We start from the raw sequence: 23,499 nt of genomic DNA, 5'->3' as shown, positions 1-23,499 counted from the left end.
TTGCCTGAGTGGCTGGGAGACATTGAGAGTAACAAGCGGTAGAAAATAGATTAGAAAGGACAGATTTAAAAAATACTAAATATATATATATAGTTTGGTGTGGTTGACTGGCCTGCACAGAGTCCTAACACCTTTGGGATGAATCAAAACGGAAACTGAGAGCCAGGCCACCAACATCAGCAAAAAAATAATAAAACCTCCGCAACCTTGTGGACAGCCCTCCCAGAAGAGTTGAGGCTGTAATAGCTGCAAAAGGTGGACCCACATCATATTGAACCCTATAGGTTAGGAATGGGATGGCACTTTCGAGGCAGGTGGCCAAATACTTTTGGAAATACCGGGTAGTTGTAAACGGCGATTAATCATGATGGATTAAGTACTATTAAATACCAATAAATAATTTAAAGCAGTGCTTTTTGACTCACATTAGGTGACATGGCAGGGCTGTGTTAAAAGGGTTTGCAATAAAAAAATGATAACAACAAGAATAGATGTTTTGGGAACCACTATCATCATCTCGTGGGTTATGCAAGAGGAGTATGTCTGTTTTAGATGCTACTTGCTACTTGTGCTGAGGGGGAGGATTGGAAACAAAAAAAAAAAATGAAGGGAACAGCCGTTATGTTGAAGTCAGTAACACAAGCTGGCTAATTAGCGTCGCCTGGTCCTTCGCTTTGAACCTATGGAAGACAATCAAGAGCCATCCTATTTCTCTGGTCCTATCACGCTGCAATTTTTTTAGCACAGGGGTGGTGACCGCCGGGGGGTCAAAAGTAGGCTGAGCAGCCGACCCCCACGGGGGTGTTAGTCTTTCTCCGAAAAGCAACCCCCCCCCCCCCCCCACCCGCTCTTAAAATAGAACGCGGTACGCGCCGCGTGACATCTGCACGATGCGGACAGATGCTGCGGGGATACAGGTACCCCACGCGCTTCAGACGCGCGCAATTATTCACGGCTGACTGCTCTCTGAAGACACAGCATCCGTGATTAACTCCCTCCTCTCGTGTGCCGGCTCTTAATTAACAGTTTCATGGCGGATGATGCAAGGTCAGAGCGTGACTCTGCATGTCGGTGTCGCTGCAAAACTCCGATGGGAAGATTGATGGTCCATTTCGAGTTCGAGAGACTCTGCAAGCAACCTTCCTTATACTATATTACTATAATACATATACATATACACATATATATTACATATACCGTATTTTTCGGACTATAAGGCGCACTTAAGATCCTTGAATTTTCTCCAAAATACTATATTACTATAATACATATACATATATATTACATATACCATATTTTTCGGACTATAAGGCACACTTAAAATCCTTGAATTTTCTCAAAAATACTATATTACTATATTACTATAATACATATACATATTTATTACATATATCATATTTTTCGGACTATAAGGCGCACTTAAAATCCTTGAATTTTCTCAAAAATACTATATTACTATAATACATATACATATATATTACATATACCATATTTTCCGAACAATAAGGCGCACTTAAAATCCTTAAATTTTCTCAAAAATACTATATTACTATATTACATTAACACATATACATATATTACATATTTTTCATACTATAAAGCGCACTTAAAATCCTTAAATTTTCAGAAAAATACTATATTACTATATTACATATACATATATATTACGTATACCATATTTTTCGGACTATGAGGCGCACTTAAATCCTTTAATTTTCTAAAAAATATTACATATACATATATAAATACAAATTACATATACCATATTTTTCAGACTATAAGGCGCACTTAAAATCCTAGAATTTTCTCAAAAATACTATATTACGATATTACATATACATATATATTACATATACCATATTTTTCGGACTATAGGAAACACTTAAAATCCTTGAATTTTCTCAAAAATACTATATTACTATAATACATATACATATATACATACATATTACATATACCCTATTTTCCGAACAATAAGGCGCACTTAAAATCCTTAAATTTTCTCAAAAATACTATATTACTAAATTAAATTAACACATAGACATATATTACATATACCATATTTTTCATACTATAAAACGTACTTAAAATCCTTAAATTTTCAGAAAAATACTATATTACATATACATATATATTACGTATACCCTATTTTTCGGACTATAAGGCGCACTTAAATCCTTTAATTTTCTAATAAATATTATTATATAACATATACATATATAAATACAAATTACATATGGCATATTTTTCGGACAATTAGGCACACCTAAAATCCCAAAATGTTCTCAAAAATACTATATTACATAAACACATATACATATATATTACATATACCATATTTTTCGGACTATAAGGCGCACTTAAAATCCTTTAACTTTCTCAAAAATACTATATTACAATATTACATATACATATATATTGCATATACAATATTTTTCAGACAATAAGGCACACTTAAAATCCTTTAATTTTCTCAAAAATACTATATTACAATATTACATACACATACATATTAGATATACCATATTTTTCACACTATAAGGCGCACTTAAAATCCTTGAATTTTCTAAAAAGTACTATATTACTATAATACATATACACATATACATACATATTACACATACCATATTTTTCGGACTATAAGACGCACTTAAAATCCTTGATTTTTCTCAAAAATACTATATTACTATATTCCATATACATATATTTATATATATTACCTATACCATATTTTTCGGACTATAAGGCGCACTTAAAATCCTTTAAATTTCTCAAAAATACTATATTGCTATATTACATATACATATATATTATATATACCATATTTTACGGACTATAAGGCGCACTTAAAATCCTTTAATTTTCTCAAAAATACTATATTACTATATTACATATACATATATATTGCATATACAATATTTTTCGGACTATAAGGCGCACTTAAAATCCTTGATTTTTCTAAAAAATACTATATTACTATATTCCATATACATATATTTATATATATTACCTATACCATATTTTTCGGACTATAAGGCGCACTTAAAATCCTTTAAATTTCTCAAAAATACTATATTGCTATATTACATATACATATATATTATATATACCATATTTTACGGACAATAAGGCGCACTTAAAATCCTTTAATTTTCTCAAAAATACTATATTACAATATCATATACACATATATATTACATATACCATATTTTTCGGACTATAAGGCGCACTTAAAATCCTTGGATTTTCTCAAAAATACTATATTACTGTAATACATATACACATATACATATATATTACATATAACATACTTTTCGGACTATAAGACGCACTGAAAATCCTTGAATTTTCTCAAAAATACTATATTACTATAATACATATACACACATACATATATATTACATATACCATATTTTCGGACTATAAGGCGCAGTTAAAATCCTTTAATTTTTCTCCAAAATACTATATTACAATATTACATATACATATATATTGCATATACAATATTTTTCGGACTATAAGGCGCACTTAAAATCCTTGAATTTTCTAAAAAATACTATATTACTATAATACATATACACACATACATATATATTACATATACCATATTTTCGGACTATAAGGCGCACTTAAAATCCTTTAAATTTCTCAAAAATACTATATTGCTATATTACATATACATATATATTATATATACCATATTTTATGGACTATAAGGCGCACTTGAAATCCTTTAATTTTCTCAAAAATACTATATTACTATATTACATATACATATATATTGCATATACAATATTTTTCGGACTATAAGGCGCACTTAAAATCTTTGAATTTTCTCTAAAATACTATAATACATTAACATATATGCATATATTACATATACCGTATTTTTCGGACAATAAGGCGCACTTAAAATCCTTTAATTTTCTCAAAAATACTATATTACTATAATACATATACACATATACATATATATTACATATATCATATTTTCGAACTATAAGGCGCAGTTAAAATCCTTTAATTTTTCTCCAAAATACTATATTACAATATTACATATACATATATATTGCATATACAATATTTTTCGGACTATAAGGCGCACTTAAAATCCTTGAATTTTCTAAAAAATACTATATTACTACAAATCATATACATATATTTATATATGTTACACATACCTTATTTTACGGACTATAAGGTGCATTTAAAATCCTTAAATTTTCTCAAAAATACTATATTACTATATTACATTAACATATATACATATATTACATATAACATATTTTTCGGACTATAAGGCACACTTAAAATCTTTTAAATTTCTCAAAAATATCATATTGCTATATTACATATACATATATTATATATACCATATTTTAAGGACTAAAAGGTACACTAAAAATCCTTTCATTTTCTCAAAAATACTACATTACATATACAAATATACATATATATTACATATACCCAATTTTTCGGACTATAAGGCGCACTTAAATCCTTTAATTTTCTAAAAAATAATACTATATTACATATACATATATAAATACAAATTACATATACCATATTTTTCAGACTATAAGGCGCACTTAAAATCCCTAAATTTTAAATACATAAACACATATATATTACATATACCATATTTTTTGGACTGCTGGTTTTGGCACTGTGAGCAGGTGCCAGATCATGCTGGAAAATTAAATCATCATCTCCATCGAGCTTTACAACAGATGGAAGCATGTACACAGCTGCATTGACTCTGGACTTGATGAAACACAGTGGGCCAAAACCAGCAGCTGACATGGCTCCCCAAACCATTGCTGACTGAGGGAACTTCCGTTGTCTAGAGTTCAGGAGTGGCTTGGCCATGGGAATACGGCTATTGAAGCTGTATCTGTTGAAAAGCTCTATGGAGATAATGATTTGAATTTCCAGCATGATCTGGCACCTGCCCACAGTCCCAAAACCACCAGTAACTGGTCTACTGACCATGGCATTACTGTCCTCCATTGGCCTTAAAACTCCCCTGACCTGAACCTCATAGAGAATTTGTGGGTTAATGTGAAGAAGAAGCTGAAAGACACCAGGCCCAATAATGCAAATGAGCTAAAGGCCGATATTGAAGCATCCTGGGCATCCATAACACCTCAGCAATGCCACAGGCCGATTGCCTCCATGCCACGCTGTATTGATGCAGTAATCCGTGCCAAAGGATTCCTAACCAAGTACTGAGTGCATTAATTGACATTTTCAAATGTTTGATTTTGTTTTGCTGTTATAAATGTTTTTTTTAGATAGGATTTTTGAGTTTTCTTAAGCTGTATGCCATAATCAGCAATATTAAAATAATAAAAGGCTTGCAATATTTCAGTTGATGTGTAATGAATCCAGAATGTATGACATTTTCATGTTTTTAGTTGCATTACGGAAAATAAAGGACTTTATCACAATATTCTAATTTTTTGAGACAGTCCTGTATATAATAAATTATTGAATATTACGGCCCTCTGGTGTCTGTTTGCCGTCACCTCCTCTTAGTCAAGATATAACAATGGGTGCCCGACAGCTTGAGAAAGATAAGATAAAACATACTGTTTTATCTTAGACATAGACGAAATTAATTGATATTCATCTTTTTAAACAGAGTAAACAGAAAATGCCACAACATGGGCTTCAGAGACCAGTTCCCCCCTGCTTAATTCTGGTCCCCCAGGAGAGGCTCACTGTGCCACACATCTGGGTGAATAATCAAGTGAGGCCACAACCAACAGCTGCTATGGTGGCTGCAATTTAATAGGAGCTGGTAAAAATATTGCTGCGCCAAGTCAAAAAAATTAAGTCGAACGTGCTTAGGTAAGGGTTTTGTGGAAGGCTTATGTATTTTTTTCGTATGCACCAAACTAAAGGGTTGGGCATTGAGCATCGATAGCAACCCTTCCGATTCTACTGCAACATGCACATTTTTAAACATTAATTGCTATTTTCCATGCTCAGTCCGCAGACCAAAATTAGCTTGCGTGGAGCCGCCCTCATAAATTAATAATCCTAATAAACTACCGTGTTTTCCGGACTACATGGCGCATTTAAAATCATTTTTTCCCCCTCAAAACTCGACAGTGCGCCTTATAACTCTTTGCGTCTAATGTACGGAATAATTCTGATTTTGCTTACCGACCTCGAAGCTATATTAGTTGGTACATGGTGTAATAATAAGCGTGAGCAGTAGATGGCAGTCAAACATAAGAGATACGTGTAGACTGTCATGTGAGTTCCAGTTCAAAGGTTTGATATCTATATGCCGGTTGAAAATAGCCCTGTGAGAAATTAATTGTACATTTTTAATCTTGCCCCTTAAAAAACTCGGAATCGAGGATCCCTGGAATCAAAATCCAAAACCGGACTCAGAACCGAAATTCAAACGACGCCCGAGCCGACAAACACTTTTGGTAGATTTGCAGTCAAAATGTGTTTCCTCTACAGGCTAAGCCAGTGTTTCTCAAGTGGTACGCCAAAAAAAAAAAACAATTGATGAAAGTACAGTGTTTTATTTTCCTATATTCTAACTGTGTGTAATGTTGCAGTGGTCCAAAATACTACATATATACCGTAGGCGCACTTAAAATCCTTTAATTTTCTCAAAAATCAACAGTGCGCCTTACAACCCGGTGTGTCTAATGTACGGCATAATTCTGGTTGTGCTTACCGACCTCGAAGATATTTTATTTGTTACATGGTGTAAAGATAAGTGTGACCAGTAAATGGGAGTTAAACATAATATATATGTGTAGACTGCAATATGATGGCGAATATGACTCAAGTAAACAACACCAACATTTTGTATGTTCCATTGACAATATAGAACACGACGCTGAAAATTAGTCCAAAATAGTTTCCTCTACAGACGAAGCCAGTGTTTTTCAAGTGGTACGCGGCCTCTATCTAGTGGTATACCAAAATAGACACCACTTGATTAAAGTACAGTGTTTTATTTTCCTATATTCAAACACAGTGTTACTGTTCAAACTGTGTGTAATGTTAAAGTTGCCCAAAATATTACATATAACGTATTTGTCGGACTATAAGGCGCACTTAAAATCATTTCATTTTCTCAAAAATCGACAGTGTGCCTTACAACCCGGTGTGCCTAATGTACGGAATAATTCTACTTTTGCTTACCGACTTCGAAGCAATTTTATCTGGTCCTTCCATCCATTTTCTACCGCTTATTCCCTTTGGGGCCGCTGGTGCCTATCTCCGCTACAATCGGGCGGAAGGCGGTGTACACCCTGGATAAGTCGCCACCTCATCGAAGGGCCAATTTTATTTGGTACATAATGTAATGATAAGTGTGACCAGTAGATGGCAGCCAAACATAAGAGATATGTGCAGACTGGAATATGATGACAATATTACTCAAGTAAACAACACCAACATTTTAAATATGTTCCATTGAAAATATAGAGCGCTAAAAAACCTATCAAGATGTTTTAGTACAACTTTGGTAAGCTATGAAGCCGCACCGCTTGATGGATTGTTGCCGCAATTAAACATAGGAGTATTATTATGGTGTGTGTATAAGGTAAGACATTATCCGGCCATTTGTTTCAGAATATTATGCAAAAGCAACTTTTATTACCTCCTTGAACCTGCTGATCTGTATTTGGGATCTGCATAAGTCCTGAAAATTTGCGCGCATCCGCCTTTGTAGGCTGTATCGACAGCGTAGTCGATAAGCTTGTTCTTTTTCTCTATCTTCTTGTTATGGGACATTCAGCCTCCTCTGTTGCCATTTCTAATATAAAGTAGTGCAAAATTCTTACTAATATCTGTCAGTGAACTCGCCATGAAAGCGCTAAAACATACCGGTGTAGTGACTTTACATTATTCACCCAAAAAACTGGTCGGACGTTTTTTCACGGGACACATTTCTGGCGTTGTTGTTGTTTCCGGATGAGGGGATGCTGCTCCGTTATTATTTGAAGTAAAGTCTGAATGTCATTTAAACAGTTAGCTCCATCTTTTGACACTTCTTCCACTCCTGTCCTTGCACGCTACACCGCTACAACAAAGATGACGGGGAGAAGACGTTGTCGAAGGTGAGCCACGTAAATAAGATCACCCACAAAACTGTCAGAAAACGGCTTGAAGATGATCATCAAAACATAATCAATGCAACATTTTGACCAAATAACCAACATTGCATGATATATAGACCACAAAGAAGTATTTTACATTTAGAAAAACAATAATAATAATATTATTGTATATTTTAATATACAACGGCTGCGATGACGGGGGAAGGCTGCAGCAGAAAAGGGTCCCCAGTCATCTTGGACTCCATGCCACTGGACCCTAACCCGATTTTTTCAAGGATCGTGTGGTGACTGTCTGTGCACCAGTCTCCCCATGTTAAATAAAGTCACACACAGGCATCCTCCATAAAGGGATACACCCCTACCAAGATCATCATACTCGTTCGAGGGACCACCGATGACGATGATGACGATTATGTTGGGAAATAATTAAGATAATGAAGGATGAAGTGAATAAGAAATATTCAGTATAATATATATATATATATATAATATATATATATATATATATATATATATATATATATGTATGTATATATATATATATATATATATATATATATATATATATATATATATATTTGCTTACAATAGGCCGTGCAACCAATCATATCCTCTAAGTTCCAGTTGGCTTCTTCGCCGGGGTTTGAAGGACAACACCAGATTTAAAGTCGGATTCCAGAAAAGAGAAGGCAGAGGAAAATTCCACCCCTGGAAGCAGACACCCCACTGCATATTCATTAGGGGTGTAACGGTATGTGTATTTGTATTGAACCGTTTCGGTACGGCGGTTTTGGTACGGGGGTGTACTGAACGAGTTTCTAGGCTAAAGTCTTAACAAGCTGCTTTGCTTCTTCTGCCTCTGTCTCAGCACCCAGCATTGTCCCACCCACACAACCATCTGATTGTCAGGCTTTCCCTTGACAGTTTGTCTATGTTTTAGTTTTTTCCTCTACATTTGTCTGTTTCCTCTGTTTGTTTCCTCTGTTTGTTCCCTGAGTGCTGTGTTCCTCCTCAGGTGCGGCTGATTGGCACCTGGCCACACCTGTTGCCAATCAGCCCGCACCTATTTGTACCTGCTTTGTCTTGTGTCAGTTGCTGGATCATTGTATTGTCATTTGTAATGTCGTTGCCTCATGTCACTCTTGTGTCTTTGGCATAATTTCAGCTATCACCTTTCGTGTTACATCTTGTCCTGGTCGTCGTAGCTGTAAGCTGTTTTTGTTAGCCATTAGCTATTTCGAGTTTTTCTGTTTGTTATCCTCTAGCTTCCATGCTAAAGTTCCTTTTTGTTTCTTGTTAACTTCTACGCTAAAGGCCTTTTGTTTATTATCCGCCACGTGCACGCTTTTGGTTTGAACCCTTTGTTTGATTTTGTCTTAGTATCTTTATTAAATCATCTTTGCTCACTCCATGCCTGCCTACATCTCTGCATCTTGGGGTTCATCAGGAATATAACTCTGACACTGATTGGTTACAACCATAGCGCGGTAACAGCCAATCAGCAATGCGTATTCGGAGCGCACGTAGTAAATGTTTCAGCGTCGAGCAGATAGGTGTTTAGCAGGTGAGCATAAGCAGCGTACTCTCCCCAAATGATACTAAACACATCTCAGTCAACTACTACTAACTTCACTATGAGCCGGTTGACCTTCTAGCAACTTGAACTGCAGCTCAGCTCGCTCGCAGTTGTGGCTTGAGGTGAAGGCTAATTAGTTTTTAGCGTAACGTTAGCTCATTATGCGGTGTGTGTGTGTGTGTGTGTGTGTTTTACGGACAGAAAAGCTTTGAATGGCAGGGTCCCTGCTATCACATGCTGATAAAAAATATAACATTTACATAAAAAAAACAAATCAACTACAGGCTTCCCAAATGCTGTGATAAATTAAGCATTTAATGTTGCACTTTTTATATGTAGAAGAATAGTTTTGTGGGTTCTTCCGAGAATGTTGTAGTCGTAATGATTTGTGCAGTCCTTTGAGACATTTGTGATTTGGGGCTATATAAAATAAACATTGATTGATTGGTTTGTCCATCCATCCATTTTCTACCGCTTATTCCCTTTTGGGGTCGCGGGGGGCGCTGGCGCCTATCTCAGCTACAATCGGGCGGAAGGCGGGGTACACCCTGGACAAGTCGCCACCTAATCACAGGGCCAACACAGATAGACAGACAACATTCACACTCACATTCACACACTAGGGCCAATTTAAAGTTGCCAATCAACCTATCCCCAGGTGCATGTCTTTGGAAGTGGGAGGAAGCCGGAGTACCCGGAGGGAACCCACACATTCACGGGGAGAACATGCAAACTCCACACAGGAAGATCCAGAGCCTGGATTTGAACCCAGGACTGTAGGAACTTCATATTGTGAGGCAGACGCACTAACCCCTCTGCCACCTTGAAGCCTGCCGTCGCTTTTCATTTATTTTTTATTTTTTTGTGCTTCACTCTAACTTTCCTCATCCACAAATCTTTCATCCTCGCTCAAATTAACGGGGAAATTGTCGCTAATTAGCTGTTAGCGTAACGTTAGCTCATTATGCGGTGTGTGTGTGTGTGTGCGTGTGTGTGTGTTTTAACGGACAGAAAAGCTTTGAATGGCAGGGTCCCTGCTATCACGTTGATAAAAAATATAACATTTACATTAAAAAAAAAAATCAACTACAGGCTTCCCAAATGCTGTAATAAATTAAGCATGATGAGTTCACTTGAAGCTGTTTAATGTTGCACTTTTTATATGTAGAAGAATAGTTTTGTGGGTTCTTCCGAGAATGTTGTAGTCGTAATGATTTGTGCAGTCCTTTGAGACATTTGTGTTTTGGGGCTATATAAATAAACATTGATTGATTGATTTTGTCCATCCATCCATTTTCTACCGCTTATTCCCTTTTGGGGTCGCGGGGGGCGCTGGCGCCTATCTCAGTTACAATCGGGCGGAAGGCGGGGTACACCTGGACAAGTCGCCACCTCATCACAGGGCCAACACAGATAGACAGACAACATTCACACACTAGGGCCAATTTAAAGTTGCCAATCAACCTATCCCCAGGTGCATATCTTTGGAAGTGGGAGGAAGCCGGAGTACCCGGAGGGAACCCACACATTCACGGGGAGAACATGCAAACTCCACACAGGAAGATCCCGGGCCTGGATTTGAACCCAGGACTGCAGGAACTTCATATTGTGAGGCAGACGCACTAACCCCTCTGCCACCTTGAAGCCTGCCGTCGCTTTTCATTTATTTTTATTTTTTGTGCTTCACTCTAACTTTCCTCATCCACAAATCTTTCATCTTCGCTCAAATTAACGGGGAAATTGTCGCTAATTAGCTTTTAGCGTAACGTTAGCTCATTATGCGGTGTGTGTGTGTGTGTGTGCGTGTTTTACGGACAGAAAAGCTTTGAATGGCAGGGTCCCTGCTATCACATGTTGATAAAAAATATAACATTTACATTAAAAAAAAAATCAACTACAGGCTTCCCAAATGCTGTAATAAATTAAGCATGAGGAGTTCACTTGAAGCTGTTTAATGTTGCACTTTTTATATGTAGAAGAATAGTTTTGTGGGTTCTTCCGAGAATGTTGTAGTCGTAATGATTTGTGCAGTCCTTTGAGACATTTGTGATTTGGGGCTATATAAATAAACATTGATTGATTGATTTTGTCCATGCAGCCATTTTCTACCGCTTATTCCCTTTTGGGGTCGCGGGGGGCGCTGGCGCCTATCTCAGCTACAATCGGGCGGAAGGCGGGGTACACCCTGGACAAGTCGCATCATTTTATTTAATCCGAGCAACAATTTGAGGCAGTTTAATGTTGATTAACGTGGGCAGAATTATTATAGTGTTCCCAATGTTGAAAGGATAAAGCCATTGTTTACAAATTTGGTGAATAAATAACCCCCAAAAATTATATTTTGTTGTTTTCTTACTGTACCGAAAATTAACCGAACCGTGACCTCTAAACCGAGGTACGTACCGAACCGAATTTTTTGTGTACCGTTACACCCCTAATGTTCATTCATTGTGATGTATATTGTAAGAGGGCTCAGACAAATTACGTATATCCAATAGGAGATGAATACTTCTGATTTCAAGTGTATACACCGTGTCCTCTTTAAACATCTTCCGGCTCCAGATTAAACGGATACGTCGACAACTGACAAACAGTCCGGAGGACAAGGGAGAGTGAATGAAGAAAGCTGCATGGAAAAGTCACCCTGCCCTATAATTCAGCTCCGCACCTGCAGTTTCCTCCGGTCTTCTCTGTAACAAATTGCCGTCTCTGATCTGCATATACTGCAACTTCAGTGTGCTGATGCACCACTGCCAACGCAACACTTTCTGCCCCTGCTAAAGGTGAGACGGCAGCTGCAAGAATGAACTCACCAGAAATATCAAGCTGTGGTCTCCATTGCGGGTCTCGCCTCAGTGTCCCGTGCAGCTGGATGCCGACTCCCCACTCGGGGTGGTATGGTAGCGTGTCACCAAAAAAGCACCACCTATAGGGCAAAAGAGATGATTAGTCTTTTTTTTCTCACCAGAATAAATAGATGACATTGCGCCGACAGTAAAACATGTCAAAAACGTTAACAGTGTTGTCAGCAATGGAGTCCTTTCAGCTCCTTCAAAAGGTCAAAACCCTTTCTGTGAAATCCCTGACTTTGAAGGGGTGATTCATGCGGTTGTTTCTGCAAAACCGGACTATTGTTGCAGTCTTTGTGCAGGCATTAGTCAGTCTCTGTTTTCTCCTCTGCAGCTGCCGCCTGGCGATTCAAGAGCGCTTGGTCTTAGCTTCCCGGAGTCGATTAATGTGTTTTTAAGTATCACACAGGTTAACGCCGTCTTATCTCCGTGATCTTCACGCAGCACACACTCCTTCAGGATGACTAATCAGATGCCCCGAGTTGTCTCGAGGATTAGGCCCTTCTACACTAGCCAGCTAAGGTTCATCCATCCACTCATCTTCTTCTGCTTATCCGAGGTCGGGTCGCAGGGCAGCACCCTAAGCAGGGAAGCCCAGACTTTCCTCTCCCCAGCCACTTTGTCCAGCTCTTCCCGGGGATCCCGAGGCGTTCCCAAGCCAGTCAGGAGACATAGTCTTCCCAACATGTCCTGGGTCTTCCTCTTGGCCTCCAACGGTCGGACGTGCCTGAAACCCCTCCCTAGGGAAGCGTTCGGGTGGCATTCTGACCAGATGCCCAAACCACGTCATCCGGCTCCTCTCCATGTGGAGGAGCAGCGGCTTTCCTTTGAGCTCCTCCGGGATGACAGAACTTCTCCCCCTATCTCTAAGGGAGAGCCCCGCCACCCGGCGTAGGAAACTCATTTACCCGTAATTTCAATCAATCAATCAATCAATGTTTATTTATATAGCCCCAAATCACAAATGTCTCAAAGGACTGCACAAATCATTACGACTACAACATCCTCGGAAGAACCCACAAAATTGTGTCCTTTTGGTCAAAACCCAAAGCTCATGACCATAGGTGAGGATGGGAACGTAGATCGACCGGTAAATTGAGAGCTTTGCCATCCGGCTCAGCTCCTTCTTTACTACAACGGATCGATACAGCGTCCGCATTACTGAAGACGCCGCACCGATCCGCCTGTCAATCTCACAATCCACTCTTCCCTCACTCTTGAACAAGACTCCGAGGTACTTGAACTCCTCCGCGTGGGGTAGGGTCTCCTCATTTTGGCCGCTTGTACCCGTGATCTTGTCCTTTCGGTCAAACCCAAAACTCATGACCATAGGTGAGGATGGGAACGTAGATCGACCGGTAAATTGAGAGCTTTGCTTTTCGGATCAGCTCCTTCTTTACCACAACGGATCGCTACAGCCTCCGCCTTACTGAAGACACCACACCGATCCGCCTGTCGACCTCACGATCCACTCTTCCCTTACTCTTGAACAATACTCCGAGGTACTTGAACTCTTCCACTTGGGGCAAGGTCTCCCCATTTCGGCCACTTGTACCCGTGATCTTGTCCTTTTCGGTCATAACCCAAAGCTCATGACCATAGATGAGGATGGGAACGTAGATCGACCGGTAAATTGAGAGCTTTCCCTTTCGGGTCAGCTCCTTCTTCACCACAACGGATCGATACAGCGTCCACATTACTGAAGACGCCACACCGATCCGCCTGTCGATCTCACCATCACTCTTCCTTCACTCTTGAACAAGACTCCGAGTTACTTGAACTCCTCCACTTGGAGCAGGGTCTCCTCATTTTGGCCACGTGTACCCATGATCTTGTTTTTTTCGGTCATAACCCAAAGCTCATGACCATAGATGAGGATGGGAACGTAGATCGACCGGTAAATTGAGAGATTTGCCTTTCGGGTCAGCTCCTTCTTTACCACAACTGATCGATACAGCGTCCACATTACTGAAGACGCCACACCGATATGCCTGTCGATCCCACCATCACTCTTCCTTCACTCTTGAACAAGACTCCGAGTTACTTGAACTACTCCACTTGGGGCAGGGTCTCCTCATTTTGGCCGCTTGTACCCATGATCTTGTCCTTTTCGGTCATAACCCAAAGCTCATGACCATAGGTGAGGATGGGAACGTAGATCGACCGGTAAATTGAGAGCTTTGCCTTCCGGCTCAGCTCGTTCTTCACCACAACGGATCGATACAGCGTCCACATTACTGAAGACGCCACACCGATCCGCCTGTCGATCTCACCATCACTCTTCCCTCACTCTTGAACAAGACTCCAAGTTACTTGAACTCCTCCACTTGGGGCAGGGTCTCCTCATTTTGGCCACGTGTACCCATGATCTTTTTCTTTTCGGTCATAACCCAAAGCTCATGACCATAGATGAGAATGAGAACGTAGATCGAACGGTAAATTGAGAGCTTTGCCTTTCGGGTCAGCTCCTACTTTACCACAACAGATCGATACAGCGTCCGAATTACTGAAAACGCCGCACCGATCCCCCTGTCGATCTCACCATCCACTCTTACCTTACTCGTGAACCAGACTCCTAGGTACTTGAACTTCTCCACTAAGCTAAGGTTATCCAGGGTAAATCCCACCTAACCATATCCTTGTCCACACAAACACACGATGGTCGTTTAAAACCCCCTCCACCACTCCGTCAGCCGGCGCAACCCGACCTAGTGCGGATATGCGGAACATACGCACGTCATAGTTACCTCCGGGGTTGCTTTGTGTGCAAGTTCTTAAATGTAACTTATCCGAACAATATCCAGTGTTGTGGTATTTCAGTTAACTGGAACCCAGGGTGCTGTGGGGCCCTAGTGTAGTGAACCCCAGCTGAGTCATCAGAAATTAATCAAATCTTTAATGAACACACAAACGTACACAGTGTGACAAATAATATTCGACAACATTAGTTCCTGTTTTTTCACATCATTTTTTTTGGTTTCCATGACAACCCATTAGTTTTCACCTGTTCTCATGTCACGCGCCTGATTCGCTTGGACTCATGCACCCGTTGTCAATCACCCCGTCACTTTTTAAGCCTGTAGTTGCCAGGCAGTCAGCCTGACAACATCACCCTCTACACACCCTGGTTATCCAAAACCTCACATTTCTAGTAATGCTGCTCAATTCCATGTTTCCCAAACATTTGACACATTTTTTTATGTGACTTCAAGACTCCATTAGTTCCTTTTTTTTCCACATCATTTTTTTTGTTTCCGTGACAACCCATTAGTTTCCACCTGTCCTCATGTCACGCGCCTGATTCGCTTGGACTCATGCACCCGTTGTCAATCACCCCGTCACTTTTTAAGCCTGTAGTTGCCAGGCAGTCGGCCTGGCGACATCACCCTCTACACACCCTTGTTATCCAAACCCTCACATTTCTAGTAATACTGCTTAATTCCATGTTTCCCAAACATTTGACACATTTTTTTATGTTACTTCAAGACTCCATTAGTTCCTGTTTTTTTTTTTTACATAATTGTTTTGTTTCCATGACAACCCATTAGTTTTCACCTGTTCTCATGTCACGCGCCTGATTCGCTTGGACTCATGCACCTGTTGTCAATCACACCATCACTTTTTAAGCCTGTAGTTGCCAGGCAGTCAGCCTGGCGACATCACCCTCTACACACCCTTGTTATCCAAACCCTCACATTTCTAGTAATGCTGCTTAATTCCATGTTTCCCAAACATTTGAGAATTTTTTTTATGTTACTTCAAGACTCCATTAGTTCCTGTTTTTTCACATCATTTTTTGGTTTCCGTGACAACCCATTAGTTTTCACCTGTTCTCATGTCACGCGCCTGATTCGCTTGGACTCATGCACCTGTTGCCAATCACCCCGTCACTTTTAAAGCCCATCACCCTCTACACACCCTTGTTTTCCAAACCCTCACATTTCTAGTAATGCTGCTTAATTCCATGTTTCCCAAACATTTGAGACATTTTTTTTATGTTACTTCAAGACTCCATTAGTTGCTTTTTTTTCCACATCATTTTTATGTTTCCGTGACAACCATTAGTTTTCACCTGTCCTCATGTCACGCGCCCTGATTCACTTGGACTCATGCACCTGTTGCCAATCACCACGTCACTTTTAAAGCCTGTAGTTGCCAGGCAGTCATCCAAACCCCTCACATTTCTAGTAATGCTGCCCAATTCCATGTTTCCCAAACATTTGAAACATTTTTTTAAATAATTGTACTTTCAAAATCAGACTTCGGTGAATGTGGTTTGTGTGCTCGAGAAACAGTTTTGACGAGTGAGAAGCCTCAACAAGTGGGCTCGCTTCGACATTCATTAGGCGTTCCGGCGAGGTGGGCAACATTCCTCAACACACGGGGGATGCAGTCATACAGTCGTAATCTCATTGACGTTCGCTCGCTTCTTCTTCCACTTGGCAGCTTTTGCCTGCGATATAAACACTGATCTGATTACCAAAGGATGGAAAGGAAGCATACGCACGAGCGAGGCAACAACGAATAAAAAACAGCGTTGGGGAAAAACCATGACTGGGAAGGTGTGTCCTGTCATTAATTTTTCACTGCATCATCGAAGGTAAAGCTGAAGAAAACGAAGCGGGAGGGGGCGGGGGCTAAAGGGTGAGCGATGAAAAATGCATCATATTTTGACACAGCTTTGGAACGGATCCGTGCAAAACAAAAGAAGAAGCGGCCTGACAACAGAGGCTATAAAGCTCCGCTATTAGATAAAGATGGTGGGGAGAGTGTGGTTTGGAATTCCCTTTTAAATGTTGGAAACCGGGAACTGACAAGGTCGCCCGACCTTTCACTTTCTCACTTGTTATGAAAATGGGTGAAAAGCGCCAACGCCGTGTCACGGCTCTGCATGCAAGGCGTTTGCACGCCATCCAGGAGATATTATTACCACATCCCTCGCAGTTGTCTGCAGAGAACTATATATATATATACATATATATATACATACAAACCCCGTTTCCATATGAGTTGGAAATTTGTGTTAGATGTAACCCGTATTTAATTGAATGCACTACAAAGACAAGATATTTGATGTTTAAACACATAAACTTAATTTTTTTTTTCTCAAAATAATAATTAACTTAGAATTTCATGGCTGCAACACGTGCCAAAGTAGTTGGGAAAGGGCATGTTCACCACTGTGTTACATCACCTTTTCTTTTAACAACACTCAATAAACGTTTGGAACTGAGGAAACTAATTGTTGAAGCTTTGAAAGTGGAGTTATTTCCCATTCTTGTTTTATGTAGAGCTTCAGTCGTTCAACAGTCCGGGGTCTCCGCTGTTGTATTTTACACTTCATAATGCGCCACACATTTTCGATGGGACACAGGTCTGGACTGCAGGCGGGCCAGGAAAGTACCCGCACTTTTTTTTTTAAAAGCCACGCTGTTGTAACACGTGCTGAATGTGGCTTGGCATTGTCTTGCTGAAATAAGCAGGGGCGTCCATGAAAAAGACGGCGCTTAGATGGCAGCATATGTTGTTCCAAAACCTGTATGTACCTTTCAGCATTAATGGTGCCTTCACAGATGTGTAAGTTACCCATGTCTTGGGAACTAATGCACCCCCATACCATCACAGATGCTGGCTTTTGAACTTTGCGTCCATAACAGTCTGGAAGGTTCGCTTCCCCTTTGACCGGATGACACGATGTCGAATATTTACAACCAAAAAATTGAAATGTGGATTCGTCAGACCACAAAAAACTTTTCCACTTTGCATCAGTCCATTTTAGATGATCTCGAGCCCAGAGAAGCCAGCAGCGTTTCTGGATGTTGTTGATAAATGGCTTTCGCTTTGCATAGTAGAGCTTTAACTTGCAACAAACTGTATTTAGTGACAGTGGTTCTCTGAAGTGTTCCTGAGCCCTTGTGGTGATATACTTTAGAGATTGATGTTGATTTTTTGATACAGTGCCGTCTGAGGGATCGAAGGTGAAGGTCATTCAATGTTGGTTTCCAGCCATGCCGCTTACGTGGAGTGATTTCTCCAGATTCTCTGAACCTTTTGATGATATTATGAGCGGTACATATGTACATGTATACATACTGTATATATACATATATATATATATATATATATATATATATATATATATATATATATATATATATATATATATATATATGTATATATATATATATATATACATACATGCACTCAAAAAAAAATATATATATATACATACACTATACACATTCATTCACACCAAGTGTGAATGAATGATGGGTTCCCACTTCTCTGTGAGCGCTTTGAGTATCTAGTAATAGGAAAGCGCGATATAAATCTAATCCATTATTATTATTATTATTATTATTATTATTATTATTATTACACACACATTATATGTGTATATATATAACATATATACACTATATACAAACGTATATATACACTATATACAATATATATATATATATATATATATATATAAATATATATATATGGATGTTGTATACACTATACACACACACATTATATATATATGTATATATATATATATATATATATATATATATATATATATATATAGGCGCCAGCGACCCCGAAAGGGAATAAGCGGTAGGAAATGGATGGATGGATGGATGGATATATATATATAGATATATATATATATATATATATATGTATGTATATATATATATATATATATATATATATATATTAGGGGTGGGCAAATTAATGTGTTAATTACGAGTTAACTCATCAATCTATTAACGCCGACAATTATTTTATCGCACATTTGCTTATGTTGTTTAGATGCTTTTATTTTGTTAACGCCTTTTCTTATAAAGATGGCGTCGCCCGGCGTGGAGGGGCTCTTGGTAAAGATGGAACATTTGACAAAAATACCGGACAATTCTGCAAATTTCATGGCTGGCTTACAGCGTGGTCACTCCGGGATCACTTACGACCGCCAGACAATTCTGAATGTGGATAGATCGGGCCGTTTTGGACTGAATGACGCGTGCTTGCTAGACCGGCTAGCTAGCATGGGAATACTTTGCCGGCTACATCCAGCGGCCTGTGAAACAGCGGAGTATTTGTGTTGTCTGTCTATTTATGAATAATGCAGCCGAGGAGTGTTGGCTGAGTTCTTAACGTTTGCTTTCAGAGCGTGCATATCACAACATACAAGATGCCGTCATGGCGACACACAACCTATACCGGGCTACCGAGCATGCTCGTCACTCCTGTTGCATGCTGGGTAGGGTAGTTGTTTTTTTCCCTGGCTCATAACATCACAATATAGTACCATGTATACGCGTTCAGTTTATCAAAGCACCAAGCAAACAATCGGAAAATTCCCATCATATCAATTCCTAGATATGGTCATAATTATTCAAAGTGCACTACGCAGAATAAACACAACATTATTAATATTGCTACTACGGATAATTTTATCAAAAATTCCCCAAAACAGCCCACTACCTATAATATAGGTTTTTTAAACAAATAAAAAAAAATGTTTCTGCTGTTACCTCAGAAATTGCCTGTTCAGATGTTATGATTGTGGCTCAGAGATTTGTATGTCGATTATATTTATTTTCCATAACAAACAGGATAACTTAAATACCCTGGCAGTGGCAATAAGCTTAAATGTTTGTATTTAAATTTTTTGAGTTGATTTTCATAAAATATGCTATTTAACTGCTACTGTTTAACAAGGACTGATTTAAATTGTGTTTGCACAACAAATGTTTTGGCGCTTTTGTTCATGTGGGAGAATATTCCAATAAAGGTGCACTACACACTACTTTTGAATTCATTATTGGGCTTTGCGTATACAATGCAGTTAATCACGATTAATCGGAGAAATAGTGCGATTAACTTCGATTAAAATTTTTAATCGTTGCCCAGCCCTAATAAATATATAGATGTACAAACCCTGTTTCCACATGGGTTGGGAAATTGTGTTAGATGTAAATATAAACGGAATACAATGATTTGCAAATCAATTTTAACCCATATTCAATTGAATGCACTACAAAGACAACATATTTGATGTTCAAACTCATAAACTTTAATTTTTTTTTGCAAATAATAATTAACTTAGAATTTTATGGCTGCAACACATGCCAAAGTAATTGGGAAAGGGCATGTTCACCACTGAGGAGATACGTTTTTTAAGCTTTTCAGGTGTAATTGTTTCCCATTCTTGTTTTATGTACAGCATAGCTCGGTTGGTAGAGTGGCCGTGTCAGCAACTTGAGGGTTGCTGGTTCGATTCCTGCTTGTGCCATCCTAGTTACTGTCGTTGTGTCCTCGGGCAAGACACTTTACCCACCTGCTCCCAGTGCCACCCACACTGGTTTAAATGTAACTTAGATATTGGGTTTCACTATGTAAAAGCGCTTTGAGTCACTTGAGAAAAGCGCTATATAAATATAATTCACTTCACTACAGCTTAAGTTGTTCAACAGTCCGGGGTCTCCGTTGTGGTATTTTAGGTTCCATAATGGGCCACACATTCTCAATTGGATCAAGTTTTTTTTGTTTTTTGGGACATCTGGGATCCGTCCTTTAAGGGGGGGGGGTCCTGTTATGAGCCGATGCGTGGATCATTCCATATTCTTGTTTTTGTTTCCATTTTGGTATCACACTCAGTTGTTTGACGTCCTTAGTTCCGGTTTTGTTCTGTCACCATGGTAGCTTATTAGTTCACCTGCCCCTTGTTTTCTACGCACACCTGTTTTCTACTGAAACTGCCGTATTTAATTCTGCCCCTTTTTTTAGTTCATTCTCGGATCCTAATTTGCTTTCACGCAACAGATAATAACTTGCTTTCCATGTTCATACCCGCTAGCTCTCGCGCTGCGTTTTGTTTTTCCCTAGCATTCATGCTAGTAGTTTTTGTTTTCGCTTTTTGTGCCTTTGTGCCAAGTTTAGTGTTTCTGTTTGTTTCCCTAGCTCTCATGCTAGCTCTTTTTGTTTGCCTATTCTGCTTAGCACCAGTGTTTTTGTCCTAGCCTGTTTTATTAGTTTAATAAATACTTATTTCTTATCTTACGCTGTGTTCTTGCTCGACGCATCCTCGGAAGAACGAATCCGGCATCGCTATGCCACGCAAGTCTCACAATATATACATCATTAGCATTTTCTGCACTCCACCACAGGACTAAGTCGTGACTGACATGACAGGAATGAAAGTAGGAAAGGAAGAAATACATACAGGTAGGCGTCACAAACGTCACACTTATTTCACAGTTGGACGTGCCGCCTCTATACCTGTGTGTGTGTGTGTGTGCGTGTGTGTGTGTGTGTGTGTGTGCGTGCGTGCGTGCGTGTGTGTGTGTGTGTGTGTGTGTGTGTGTGTGTTTATGGGCAGCCAACAGAGTTTGTGCAGTCGTTCACTTATCCACTATGGAAGAACTAATGTTTTTATCCCTAACTATCATCCCTAAGAGGCTCGGGCATTAAGGCCCAGTCGTTAATTAAACTTTTTCGGCAAATCAGCAAAACAGTTAAACCCTGATTTTGGGAACTGTTAGATTTACAAACCACACATCGGATAGAAATATGCTTTGTTGAACGAACATTTTCTCAGCGTACAAACATTTCATCCCTCCGTTGTATGTCTGTTATGATTGGCAACACTAAAAAAAATTGGCCCTGGAGTGTGAATGTGAGTGTGAATGTTGTCTGTCCATCTGTGTTGGCCCTGCGATGAGGTAGCGACTTGTCCAGGGTGTAAACCGCCTTCCGCCCGATTCTAGCTGAGATAGGCGCCAGCGCCCCCCGCGACCCCGAAAGGGAATAAGCGGTGGTAAATGGATGGATGGATATATATATATATATATATATATATATACATACAAATTGAGTTTATACTAAAAAGTTCTATTTTGGTTTCATCTGACCACATGACATTCTCCCAATCCTCTGCTGTATCATCCATGTATCCATTTTGGTATAAACTCAACTCGTCGTGTTTGGAGGAAGAAGAATACTGAGTTGCATTCCAAGAACACCACACCTACTGTGAAGCATGGGGGTGGAAACATCATGCTTTGGGGCTGTTTTTCTGCTAAGGGGACAGGACGATTGATCCGTGTTAAGGAAAGAATGAATGGGGCCATGTATCGTGAGATTTTGAGCCAAAACCTCCTTCCATCAGTGAGACCTTTGAATGGTTGACCAAATACTTATTTTTCACCATAATTTACAAATAAATTATTTAAAATTCTTACAATGCGAATTCCTGGATTATTTTTTCACATTCTGTCTCTCACAGTTGAAACTCGACATCCATTGCTTTCGGTCCCCTAGAGGGGGTGGGGTGGGGGAATGGGGGGTGGGGGGGGGGGGGGGGGTTAGTGTTGCCCACATCTGAGGTCCTCTTCAAGGTTTCTCATAGTCATCAGTCCTTTTTTTTTTTTTTTGTCATGAAAAAGGGAGGTTTTTGTCATGAAAAATGGAGGTTTTTGTGGTTGGTGCACTAATTGTAAGTGTATATTGTGTTTTTTATGTTGATTTAATTTAAAAAAAATAAAAAAATATGTTTTTAATTTTTTAAATAAAAATGAATAAGAAATTGGGTGGGGGGGGTCCTTTTTTTTTTTTTTTTTCTTTTTAATGAAAAAGGGAGGTTTTTGTGGTTGGTTCACTAAATGTAAGTGTATATTGTGTTTTTTATGTTGATTTAATAACAAAAAATATATATATTTTTTTAATTTTTTAAATAAAAATTAATAAAAAATTGGGTGGGGGGGTCCTTTTTTTATTTATTTTTTTTATTTGTCATGAAAAAGGGAGGTTTTTGTGGTTGGTGCACTAATTGTAAGTGTATATTGTGTTTTTTATGTTGATTTAATAAAATATATATATATATTTTTTTTTTTTTTTTTTTTTTTTTTAATAAAAATTAATTAAAAAAATCTTCTGCGGCCCGGTGGTTGGGGACCACTGCTTTATCCTGTCTTCCATAATAATT

General features: G+C 38.9%; 1 protein-coding gene across 1 annotated transcript in view; it reads right to left on the bottom strand.

Moving 5' to 3' along the window:
* Positions 1-23,499, bottom strand: part of lrfn1 (leucine rich repeat and fibronectin type III domain containing 1) — a 158,886-nt gene that overhangs the window by 122,990 nt on the left and 12,397 nt on the right. The window contains exon 2 of the mRNA XM_061878073.1: positions 12,486-12,598. The gene's annotated coding sequence lies outside the window, so the exon portion shown is untranslated. The remainder of the gene's footprint in view (positions 1-12,485; positions 12,599-23,499) is intronic.

Source organism: Nerophis ophidion, linkage group LG18 (assembly GCF_033978795.1).
Source record: "Nerophis ophidion isolate RoL-2023_Sa linkage group LG18, RoL_Noph_v1.0, whole genome shotgun sequence".
Classification (NCBI taxonomy): Eukaryota; Metazoa; Chordata; class Actinopteri; order Syngnathiformes; family Syngnathidae; genus Nerophis; species Nerophis ophidion.
This window is presented reverse-complemented; position numbering and strand designations above follow the sequence as displayed.